We start from the raw sequence: 11,849 nt of genomic DNA, 5'->3' as shown, positions 1-11,849 counted from the left end.
TTCATACCGTTGCCCAATGTTATACTGGATTGTTTGACTTTCTTTAATCAATCTCTATAAGTTCTTCTGGGGAGAGATTATCCCTTTGCCTCTGATATGAATTGCAAACATTTTTTCCCAGTTTGTCATTTGTCTTTTGACTTCGCTCATAATAAGATTTTTTTCAGCATGCAGAATATTTTTTATTTTTATGTAAGTAAATTCACCAGTCTTTTTTAATGGCTCCTAGAATTTTGAGTCATAATTAGGAAGTCTCCTTGCACCCCGTCACTCCCACCATGTTCAATGTCACATTATTTACAATAGTCAAGACATGGAAGCGACCTGAGTGTCCATCGATGGATGAACAGATAAAGAAAATGTGGTATATACAACAATGGAATAGTACTCAGCCATAAAAAAGAAGGAAATCTTGACATTTGCGACAACAAGGATGGACCCTGAGGGCATTATGCTAAGTGAAAAAAATCAGACAAATATCATATGATCTCACTTATATGTGGAATCTTATAAGCAACAACAATACTGAGCTCATACAGAGAGCAGATTGGTGGGCAGTGGGCAAAATGGGTGAAGGTGGTCAAAAGGTACAAACTTCCAGTTATAAATAAATCATGGGGATGTAATGTATAGCATGGTGACTATAGTTAATAATACCGTATTGCATATTTGAAAGTTGCTAAGAGAGTAGATCTTAAAAGTTCTCATCACAAGAAAAAAAAATTAAGTATAAAAAAGAAAAAGAAAAAAATACAAAAGAAAGTCCCTGCACTTTAAAATCATAAAGGAATACTTCCATGTTTCCTTTTAAAATGTTTATGGTTTCGTTTTCACATTTAAATATTTGATTCCTTTGGGGTTTGTTTGTTTTACTTAAAAATTTTAATTGAAGTATAGTTGATTTACAATAGTGTGTTAGTTTCAGGTGTACAGCAAAGTGATTCGGCTATACATATATATATATACATATATATATTCTTTTCTCCATTCTTTTCCATTATAGGTTATTACAAGATATTGCACAGTTCCCTGTGCTGTACAGTAAATCCTTGTTGTTCATCTATTTTATATAAGATAGTGTGTATTGATTAATCCCATACACCTAATTTATCCCTCCTTCCCTTCCCCTTTGGTAACCGTACGTTTGTTTTCTATGCCTGTGAGTCTGTTTTGTAAACAAGTTCGTCTGTACTGCCTTTTAGAGTCCACACATAAGTGATAGCATATGATATCTGTCTTTGACTTACTTCACTTAGTATGATAATCTCTAGGTCCATCCTCGTTGCTGCAAATGGCATCCTTTGTAATTTAGTTCAGGGAAAGAGTAGAGATGCAAAAAATTTTTTCCACGTGGGCATTCAGTTGTCCCAGCACCATTTATTGAATAATTCAGCTTTTCTCCATCGGTGATGTAGTAACATTATGAAATGTTAAATACCTATTTCTGGGTTTCTATTCTATTTCATTGGTCCATTTGAGAATTCATGAGCCAAAACCACATTGTTTTAATGATTGAAGCATCATACATAATACAGTTCTGTCCTTCAGTGCCCTCTTTTTTCCAGAGTTTTCCTGGCTATGCTCACTGGTTAATTTTTCATGTGAACTTTAGGATAAACATCCAGTTCACTGAAAACTGTTGACATTTTTCCAAGAATCAAAGTATATTTATCAACTGGCTTTGAGAGAGTTAGAATTTCATGGTGCTGACTCTCCTTCCTCAAACATGAGCCCTCTTTCCATGATGCGTCACATCTTCTTGTCTCTTAATAGTTGTGTTAATTAAAATATGTATTGAAATATAACATGAATACAGAAAAGTCACAAATCGTTAAGGATACAGCTGGGTGAATTTTCACAAAGAGAATATCCCATGAAATTTCCACCCAGATTGAGAAATAGAAGATGATTAGCACCTCCTCCAAGCCCATCCTCTCCAAAAGGAGCCACTTTCCCCAATTCTACCCTCAGGAGTGTTTCCTGGTTTTGAACGTTGCCATTTAGATCACACTGTCTGTACTCCTTGGTACCTTCTTTCATGCAACAGTGTTTTGGCAGGATTTATTCATGCTGTTCTGCGTGGCAGTACTTTGCTCGGTTCCATTACTGTATCATTTTTCACCGTGTCCAAGCATTCTACTCCTGGTGGATATTTGGATTGTTTCCAGTTTAGGGCTATTAGGAAGAGTGATGCTTTGACTATTCTAGTCCATGTTTTTTGGTGCACATATGGGCTCATTTCTGTTGGGCCCTCTGAGGAGTAGCAGAGCTGGGTCATGGGGTGTGTGTTTGAGAGCTTTGCCAGATGATACCACCTAATAGTTTTCTAAAGTACTGGGACTCATTTCCACTCCATGAGTTGTCTTCTCAAATCCCTTCTTCCCTTCCTCCCAGGCACATGGTGAGACTACATTTCCCAGCCTCCCTTGCAGTTAAATAACACATATGATGCCAAGTCCTCACCAATGGCCCTGTGGGCCCCTTCCATGCTCCACAGAGAGTGCACCTCCTCCACACTCCCCTCTCCCTTCCCTCTCTCTGGAACCCACAGTGACCCACGTCAACCATGCAAATGATGGCAATGCCCAGTGGGAGGGCAGAGAAGCATGGTGGGTGGGATCTGGCTTCCTGAAAACCTCTCTGGAGTAGAGCTGCCCCACCAACCAAGCAGCTGTGAGAGAGGAGGTCTTCCTTGTTCTTCAAGCCAATTATTTTGGGGTCTTTTGGTTATAAGAGTTAGACCTTTAAGATCAAGATGAAAAAAAAATTAATTACATGGGACTGAGTGAACTGATGAGGATGAGTATAATTTTTGTGACTTTCTGTCTGAATTAAAAAAAAAAAAATCCCACAAGGTCTCAGAGGCAAAGAATATACAAATCAATTTTCACTGCAAAGTAAAGGAGCTGTTACAGTGGAGGATTACTAGACTGAAAGTCAATATTATGACATAGTATGAGTGTGTTTCATGTTTGGTAATTGCAATCATTGTTGCTTTTGTTGTGGTCATCCATGTACAATGCTTGGTGTCAGTCTATTTATCTCTTGTAAAAATAAAATACAGTGTGTGTGTGTGTGTGTGTGTGTGTGTGTGTGTGTGTGTGTGTGTGTGTGAAAAAGAAAAAAAAAAAGAGTTAGACCTTTTATCCTCAATAATCCAGGAATTGGTACCTGAGGTGGGGGTACCAATATGTGACGTGGTCCTAAGGGTCAGTCAGTGGATGAGAGTGATTAATCACATGACAGAGACATTCTATACCCTTTATCTGTCTTGTAATAAAGAAAGTGAATTGAAGTGTGTTCTTGTATCTCATGTAACTTCTCCTTTATAAATACACCTGCTATACTATTTAGGGCATTGATGTTCATAACTCATTATCTCCTTTGTGGATTACACACTCATATGTTCTAAAGTGCCTTTCTTTATCTTACTACTTTTCTAGTCTGAACTCCATGCTAATATTAAGATGATGATATATTAAGATTTTTTTTTGCATTTGCCTAGGGTGCCTTTGCCCAGCTTTTATTTTCACCTATTCTGAATTACGTTGGTTTAGGTATGCCTCTTATCTAGAGCATAGAGTTGAATTCAGTTGTAGACTCCAAATTGGATTTTTTCTTCCTTTTACTGGGCAAATTGAGCCCATTTATATTTATTGACATTTCTAATATCTCTTCTTGTCACATTACTTCATGTCATTTTTTCTGTTTTTATGGAGTTTTATAAGCCTTTTACTATGCGAATCATTCCCTTTGCTTTTGTATGTGGTTCTTCCACTATACAAGGAGTTTCATACTTTTGTTTATTATTATAATTTTACGTAATATTTTTGGTCCACCATTTCTCAGAATGTGAGAAAATCAAGGTGTTTCTTCTTCTTGCTCACCCCCACCATCCCCTTTCCTCCATCATCCCCTTTTTAGGCACTAAAGTTTCCTATCTTAGTGATGTCCTGTGTTCTGTTACATGTTTTCATATTTCATTTTTGATTTGTCAACTTTGAGTGATGGTCTTTGGTTCCCAGCAATTACAGACCAGGCGTTCAGCAAACCCACGCTTCTCTCTCCCATCCCTCCCATCATTCCTCACACTGTCAAGGGAACGATCATTCACGCTCCTATCTGCAACTCTATTCCCCACACCTGTGGAGTCTTCTTTCCAAGCTTAATCACAGTCAACACACCCCCAGCTCTCTGTCAGTCACTTCTCAGTGGCCGAAGTTCATCTTCACCTTGAGTTTCCTCCAGATGGACTCCATGGGAACAACACTGGCTGAAATTGTCAGAATTGTGTTGGGAACCCTTGGACTTGAAGGATGGCTCAGCTCAGTGTAAAACCCTGCCTCACACTTTCTTTCCTCACTTCCATCTCAACAGTCTTACAATATCTTAATATCGCTGGGGTCCAGTGCCCTCTTTATTACAGATTGGGGAAAGGTTGGGTTCTCCTAGTCTGGCTGTCTGTAGGCAACCCCTCCTGCTCCTGGGATATTCGAGAGAGAGATGTTCTCACTGCAGGACGAGCCCCTAGCTGACAGGAAGTATGTTTTTGCTCGTGTTTTCTGAGCCCTCCAGTGGCTAACAATCTTGCCATCTAGATCCTCCTGCGGGGTTTCTGTGACCCTTCACCCTACGCAGCTTTTATACCAATCATAGCTGTTATGGGCAGCCTTTGTGTGTTATTTTTGAGTCTGCATTTTCTGATTTCTAGTTCTGCTGAAGGTGTTGTTTGTGGGGACCTTTATTCACCTTTTGTATGGTCTCCAGGAGGACAAATGAAACTTGCCATCTCATGCTGACAAGCACACATCAGCATTCTGCGGGGTCATCCCAACATCTGCCCTTCCCCACCTGCTACACTCCAGGGGCCGTGTTCCGGGGTTACAGCTCCCACCTTCAACAAGACACCGTCAGTCTCCTCCCAGAGCAGGAGACCTCCATCGGCAGAAGTTGTTTCTCCCCCATCAGACTGGGACTTCTTAAAGGACCCTAGTGATGTCTCCCTCTTCAGATCAGAAAACTCCCAAAAGTAGAAGCTATGCCTTCTCCTGTTGTCCCCCATAAACATACAAATTTATAGTCTGTTATGAGTCCTATGAAGAAAGGAAAATAGGAAAAGGGAAATAAAAGTCATGGAGGCTACTCGTTTAGTTAGGGCAGATTTCTCTGAGCAAGTGACATTTAAGCACAGAGCTGAGTAACACGAGGGGCAGTCCAGGTGGATGTCTGGGGGAAGCGCATTCCAAGCAGAAGGAACAGCAAGTGCAAAGGCCCTGGGGCGGGGCAGTCATGTCTGTTTGAGCAATGGCATGGAGGCCAGCAAGGGGAAGGTGAGGCGTGAGAGATAAACACGGGTAGGGAGGGTCATCATGGGCCAGGATGCTGTCTTTGGCTTTGCTGTAAGTGGAGCCACTGTAGGATTTTGAGCAGAGAAGTGACCTAATCTGACTTATTTTTAAAAGGATCAGCCCGGAAGCCACGTAGAGAACAGACTATAGAAAGGCAGGATGTAGAAACAGGGTCAGCCTCGCTCGAATGAGTTTCTTGCCTTTGACACTGACAGGCCTCCAACTGCTGAGGTCCAGCTGAAGTCTGTGAGCCTCTCAGACCTCTGCTTTCACACTCCCCTCCCCATGGAATCTCAGCTGATGAGAGCAGGTACCCTATATCCTCACTCCCTTCTTTCCCCACTGCAATATTTACCCTCCAATGACCAGATACGGAATCCCTGACCATTGGGAACTTTGAGGGGCGGGGGAGTAATTTGTAGAGCGGCTACTGACGGCAGCTCTCAAGTCTGGCTGAGCCTCAGCTTCCAGAAGAGAAAGACACAGGGTGACCACTAGGTGGCAGCATTGCTCTGCTGAGAAGTTGGCGATGCGCTTCCAGAAGCTGGGAGTTTCAGTCCCAGAAAGAAGGGAGCTGAAACTCTCCCTGCCCCTTGCCTCCAAGGGACCCTTCACTGACAGGGATGATGGCAGTGAGTGTGAGGATTATTCCAGAGGGTTCCAAGACAATAAATACCTTCCACATCAATTGTGGCCACAGAAAATTCTATGAGATCACCCATTTGGGTAGCCCATTTTACAAGTGAGAACAAAGGTCAAAAGAGGGGAGTATGGCAGGCACAAAATCCTCCAACGGCAGAACCTCAGCCTCTTCTCCGATCTTTCCATGCCTCCCTGAATCTAAAGCAGTGGCAGGGAGAGCAGTGGGGGCAGAGGTAGCGGAGGAAAGTTGCCTTTACCTGTCCTGGTTTACGGGTCCAGGAGGCATAAGCACTTCTGAGGATGAGGAAGGAGAGGAGTTGAGAGCAGTGCACATTCCTGGGGACTCTTAGGTGCCATCAGAACCCCAGCACGTCTGCTTGGAGGGGTAGCTAAAGTCAAGCTAAATTAAAACAGGATCCAAAGTGATGGCAAAGGAGGAGGAATTATGTTTGTGATTGCCTAGCTGTCTTTATAAATGCTCAAGTAATGGTATTTTTTTAATCACTCCAAAAAGAGGGTGTGGCTTCCTATATGCCTCCTCCTACAGACCCAATCAAACCCTATATTATAGGGCACCACGTACTTCTCCTTTATCACCATCTAAAGGAGACCTGTTTAACATTCTCTTAAGTAACTGTTGGATTAATGTCTCTCTCCCCCACCAGAGTGTCAGCTCCAAAAAGAAAGCAGCTGGTCTCTTTGTGCTCCAAATTATATTCTCATCTCCCAGCACTGATGTGTAGCATGTAGCAGAAGCTCAAAAAAACATGAATGAATGCATGCATGAATGAATGATAGTGTGCATGAATGTCTTGGCCTAATCCTGTGGCCTCCACGAGGTCTCCCTGCCCCCAAGCTTTGCAGAGCCCATAGGAGAGGAGCAATTTGTTGCTGCTTCAGGGGTGACTGTATTCTATGAACCCAGAACTGAAGTTTGTTCCATGTCAAAATCTTCCCCAGCCGGGTTTGGACCTGTTCCCCCATTGATGGGCAGATAGAGCAGAATGGGAGATGACCCAGTGACACCAGCCCCCATCTCCACTCCTGTATCCCCGGCCCCATCAATGGCTGGGAGTCCTGCCCAGGCTTCAGGATAGAGAAGCCGGGCGAGCCTTGCTCATAAATTACATTTCAGGCAGTCAGCTGGGAAGATTAGGATTGCAGTGGTTTGGAGCCAGGGCTTTCCAATGTCTCTCTGCAGGAAAAGTGGTTCAGCGATAAACAGATGCAGCAGTGAAAGGGAAGGAGAGAAGGAGGGGAGGAGAGAAGGGAGGAGGGATGGGAAAGGGAGAAGAGAGAGAGGCAAGATGGGAGAGAGGGAAGGAGGAGAGAGAGAGAAAGGCAGAGAGACAAAAGACAGAGAGAGACAAAGCAACCAGAGAGATGAGGACCAGAAGTCACAGAGCAGGACCTGGGCAACAGAGGAGGCGATGGAGGGATTGCTAAGACACCTGTACAGGCAGGTCAGTGAGCACAGCCCCTCCTACTTCTTGCATCTATTTTCCAGATCCTAGGTGCCAAGGGGACCGTATCAGCGTCTTTCCCTGGAAGACAAGACTGATGGTCCTAATAGTCCTGAGTACCAGGGAGGGAAGATTCTTCCCAACCGAATCCCAGATTGGGGAAGATGTTTGCCCAAGGTCACACAGCAAACCTTCTGGCAGGTCCAGGGACTTCAGGACAGGATACCTGAGCCAGTGCTAAATGCTGTTCTCAGGGTCCCCTTGTCAGGAAGAGGGAATCTACTGATCATTGAGGACAGGCGTGCGGAGGCCACACATTCCCACACTTTCTCTGTTTCCATCTGTTGCTGCGATCACCTTGTTCTCACCCCTGGGAGCCGTCCCCATTTCCCCATCGTGCTGTAATGCCTCATACAGAATGAACATTTGCCTCCAGAAAAGAAAGTACCAGGTGGAGCACCATGGACTTCACTCCAGCCTCACCCGGCAGGCTCACTCGGAGCCAGCAACCCTGGTTAAAACAAAAGCACTATAATCTCTCATCCACTATTGCATTTGAGCTTCCCCACAGCCCTGTGGGTTAGACTTTATCATGGTGCCCATTATACAGACGAGAAAACTGAGGACTGGACAAAAGTGACTCAGCTCAGAAGTATCAGAGCCAGGAGGAGTCAGATGGATGCAAGTCTGCCTGACTCCACAGCCCCGGCTCATCCCTGCTCTACCCACAGGGCAGTATCTGAGCAGGGACGGGAAGAAATCCAGAGGAAGGAAAGGGAAGATCACACACCCTCCAGGGAACCGCTGACCCATCCCCTGTACTCAGGCAGTCTTTTGGAAATTCCAGAGCATGTCTTGTTCCTAATCTCTCTTATAGAAAAAGATTTCTTGGGGAATTCCCTGGCGGTCCAGTAGTTAGGACTCTGTGCTCCCACTGCAGGGGGCCTGGGTTCGATCCCTGATGGGGGAACTAAGATCCCACAAGCCGCGCAGTGCGGCCAAAAAAAAAAAAAAAAAAGATTTCTTGGAGAGACAGAAAAACTAAGGCCCAGAAGAGGCTCCATAACTCTGAGCTTCCTTTCTGCTCCACCCATAGGATTAGAGTTGCCAAATAAAATACAGGACAATATTGGGGCATATTTACACTAAAAAATGGTGCATCGTGTATCTGAAATTCAGATTTACCTGGGCATCCTGAATTTTTATTTGCTAAATCTGGCCACCCTACGTGGGACACCGCCCACACTTCCCCCATCCTTTAGGATTAGAATAGGTGGGGTGACACGAACCCAGAATCGGCGTCACTCCCTTCCCAATCTGGGCTATATTCACCTGGAAATCTGGGCCCTGCAGTGAATAAACATTTGAATGAACACTCAGGAAACTATTATTTTCCACAAAGTGTTGAATCCCAGCCATTTCTAATATACACCCCAACTCTCTGGGGTCATCAGAAGAGGGAGTCCAAATGCTCTTCCAAACCCCAGAATTTCTCCAGGCCTCCATGTTGGGGCAGCCAGTGGCTCTTGGAATCAGCCAAGGCCTGACCTTGTGACCTTGAGCAAGTCTTATCACTCCTCTGGGCCTCAGTTTCCACATTTGTGAAATGGGAGCCGGTTCCCCCTTTCCCTGCAGCCCTAGCCCAAGAGACTTAACTCCGGAAACAAGTCCATGCCCCCCGTCCAAAGACAGGTCACTGTGCATCCGGGGCCCTGGCTTTGGTCCCTGTGACGGCCTCACGTCCCCTCCTCCCAGGTCAGATGGAGGGTTGAAGGCGGGAGGAGAGCCCCTGCCACCTGCCACCAGGAGATGCTGCTTCTGCCTCACTTGCGGTGAGCAGGTAGGCTCTGATGGACACGGCTGTGTGTGTCACATGTCCCCAGCTCCCAGTGTAGGGCCCAGCACAACAAAAGTCCCGCTAACACTGATTAAACACTGTCCATGCACCAAACCCCACATAAAGCATCTCTGTGGATTATCTGGTCTAATCCCCACAACCATCTCACACCCCTGGGTGCGTCCATCACATGATGGTTAGAGAGTTACTTGTGCGGGGCTTGTCTGCCTCCCCCACTGGGTCACACGGGGCCTGCTGCCAACCATCCTGTCTGCACAGTTCACTGCCATCTTCCAAGTCGGGGAACAGGCCTGGCTCAGAGCAGGTGCTCAGGGCCTGGTCGGGGAGGGAACCTAGTGCCCGTTATTGCCCCCCTTCTACAGGTGAGGAAACAGAGGCTTCGAGAGATAAAGTCAGTTGCCCAAGGTCCCATAGGGAGGATATTTTGAACCCCAGCAGCCCAACTCCAGAGCCCATCCGATTAACCTCCACCCCATACAGTGGGAGCACAAAGCGTAACTGATGAATACATGCACTTATAAATGAATGAATGAATGAATGTATGATTGCAGCACCCTCCTTTCTCACCCAGTCCCCTTAGGGGCCTGTGCTTCTCCATCAGTGTGGAGCAAAGCAACCCCTTCAAATCTGGAAGCAAGCACGAGACCTAAGACCCTGACCTTGGAGCATCAGCTCACGGGTCCCGCTCAGAGACAGGCAGCAAGGGTCCTGAGTCACACAGCTCGGTGATTGGAGGCCAGCCATCCCATCCTGCAGGCCCAGGCCCTGGAACCCAGCCCTGCCCCCCAGCTCTGAGACAACCCTGTGCTTGGTGACAAAGCAGCGGCTGGGGGTTAAATTCCAGCCTTGCTCTTCACTTGCTGTGCGACCTTAAGTGCGTCATTGCCCTCTCTGAATCTCTCCCACTGTAAAATGGGAATACTGCTCCTGACCATCTCCTCCCCCCCGCCCCCCCCCCCCCCCGCCCACGCCGGGGCTGTTCTGAAAATTAGGAAGTGAAACCACGGCCACAACCAGCTCAGTCAGAAAACAGAGCCCTGCTCAGCAAATCCACCAGTCCCGCCCGGCCTCTGGCCTCCGCCCCACAAGTGCTGACTGGGGCCCCCCAAACCCCAGAGCCAACCTGACAACTCTGTGAAGTCTGAATCAGAGGAAAATAATTGAGGTTAATTCCTCAGCATCTCACACATACCACCCACCTCTCCTCCCAGCAGGCCGGGGAGGATTTAGGAGTTAACAGCGGCATTGTCTTGTAAAGGGCTTTGAGATCCTTGGAGAGAGAGCCCTGGGGACATGGAAAGTATGAAATAGGAGGCATAATGGTATTAGCACCCAATTACTCGAGGATGATCACTCCAGCTCCCCGGAGCTAAAACTGAAGAGCCATCCTCTCCCTGTGACCTCCTCCATCGCCCCTGCCAGGACCAGGCTGGGGCAGGTAGGTGCCATCCGCTTGCTGTGTGGCCTTAGGAAGTTCCCACACCCTCTCTGGGTATCTAGCCTCATTAGCTGTCCTGAGGGCCCCTGCAAATCAACAGGCCAGTAATGCACCGCTCCTGCCCCTCTGCCCCTGCGTGGCCCACAGCACTACACCAGGGCTACATCAGTCATGCTTGGGTGTCCACGCAGAACGGAAGATGGGCAGCTGGCTCACAGCCCAAGCGCCTTCCCCACCCCCCATCTTAGACATCCCCTGAGCACACATGGTCAAATGCGTATCAGAATCTGTGACAGAATAGCTCCCACTTAGCGCACTGCAGCTGAGTACCTTCCATAGCAAGGCATTTAATCCTCACCACAGCTCTGTAACGAACCTACCAGTATCATCCCCAATCTATGGATGAGGAAACTGAGGCCAGAGGCCACGTCCTTGCCCAAGGTCCCACAGCGAGGACGCAGGTGACCTAGGATTCAGATTGAGGAAGTCTAGCTCCTTCCCCATGTTCTCATACTCAGAACTGCCCAATGTGGGCATCTGCCAGCTTTGCACTTGCCCTTGCTTATTAAACGTGAACAAAGCTTTATTGAGCATTTACTACACACCAGGCTCTGTGCCGAGTGCTGGTCCTTTATAACTAGCTCACCTCCCGGAAAATGAAGTGTTTCATCCCCAGTTTACAGGTGAAGAATGTGAGGCATGGGGAGCAGTCCTTTGCCCCAGGTCTCATGGCTGCAATGTGGCCGCTCCACCACCTACGGCCCCACCAGATTTCATATCCTTTACAGGGCTTTCCTCTCGGTTTATCTTTCCGCATGTTTGTGTGCAAGAAGGTGTTTATTTTCGCTGGCCCCGATTTTGCATCCGGCCCGCCGGTCCTATTCTTTGCTGGGTCCCCAGTGCCTGGAACAGTGACAGGCACACAGTAGGTGCTCAACAAATATTTATGAATAAAGGTTGGAAGGAAGCATTCTGCAGGCCTAGGAGCCCTCCGCACAGGGGTGGGAATCTTAGACTTAGCCTGAACGAGGGAAGGAGGCTGGGATGGGGGTGGAAGCTGCTCCGAGAAGGAGAGTCGGCAGAAGCATCAGGGCAAGGAT

At 46.9% G+C, this 11,849-nt stretch overlaps 1 long non-coding RNA gene across 1 annotated transcript; it reads right to left on the bottom strand.

The window, feature by feature from the left end:
• Positions 1-1,443: 1,443 nt before the first annotated feature.
• LOC309631509 lies at positions 1,444-11,849 on the bottom strand. Its single transcript, XR_014246323.1, has 3 exons — positions 10,281-11,849; positions 3,141-10,246; positions 1,444-2,742 (listed from the first exon to the last, which is right to left on the bottom strand). It is a non-coding gene; the product is annotated as an uncharacterized lncRNA (long non-coding RNA).

This window comes from Balaenoptera borealis, assembly GCF_965194805.1.
Source record: "Balaenoptera borealis genome assembly, chromosome: 1".
In the NCBI taxonomy this organism is placed as follows: Eukaryota; Metazoa; Chordata; class Mammalia; order Artiodactyla; family Balaenopteridae; genus Balaenoptera; species Balaenoptera borealis.
This window is presented reverse-complemented; position numbering and strand designations above follow the sequence as displayed.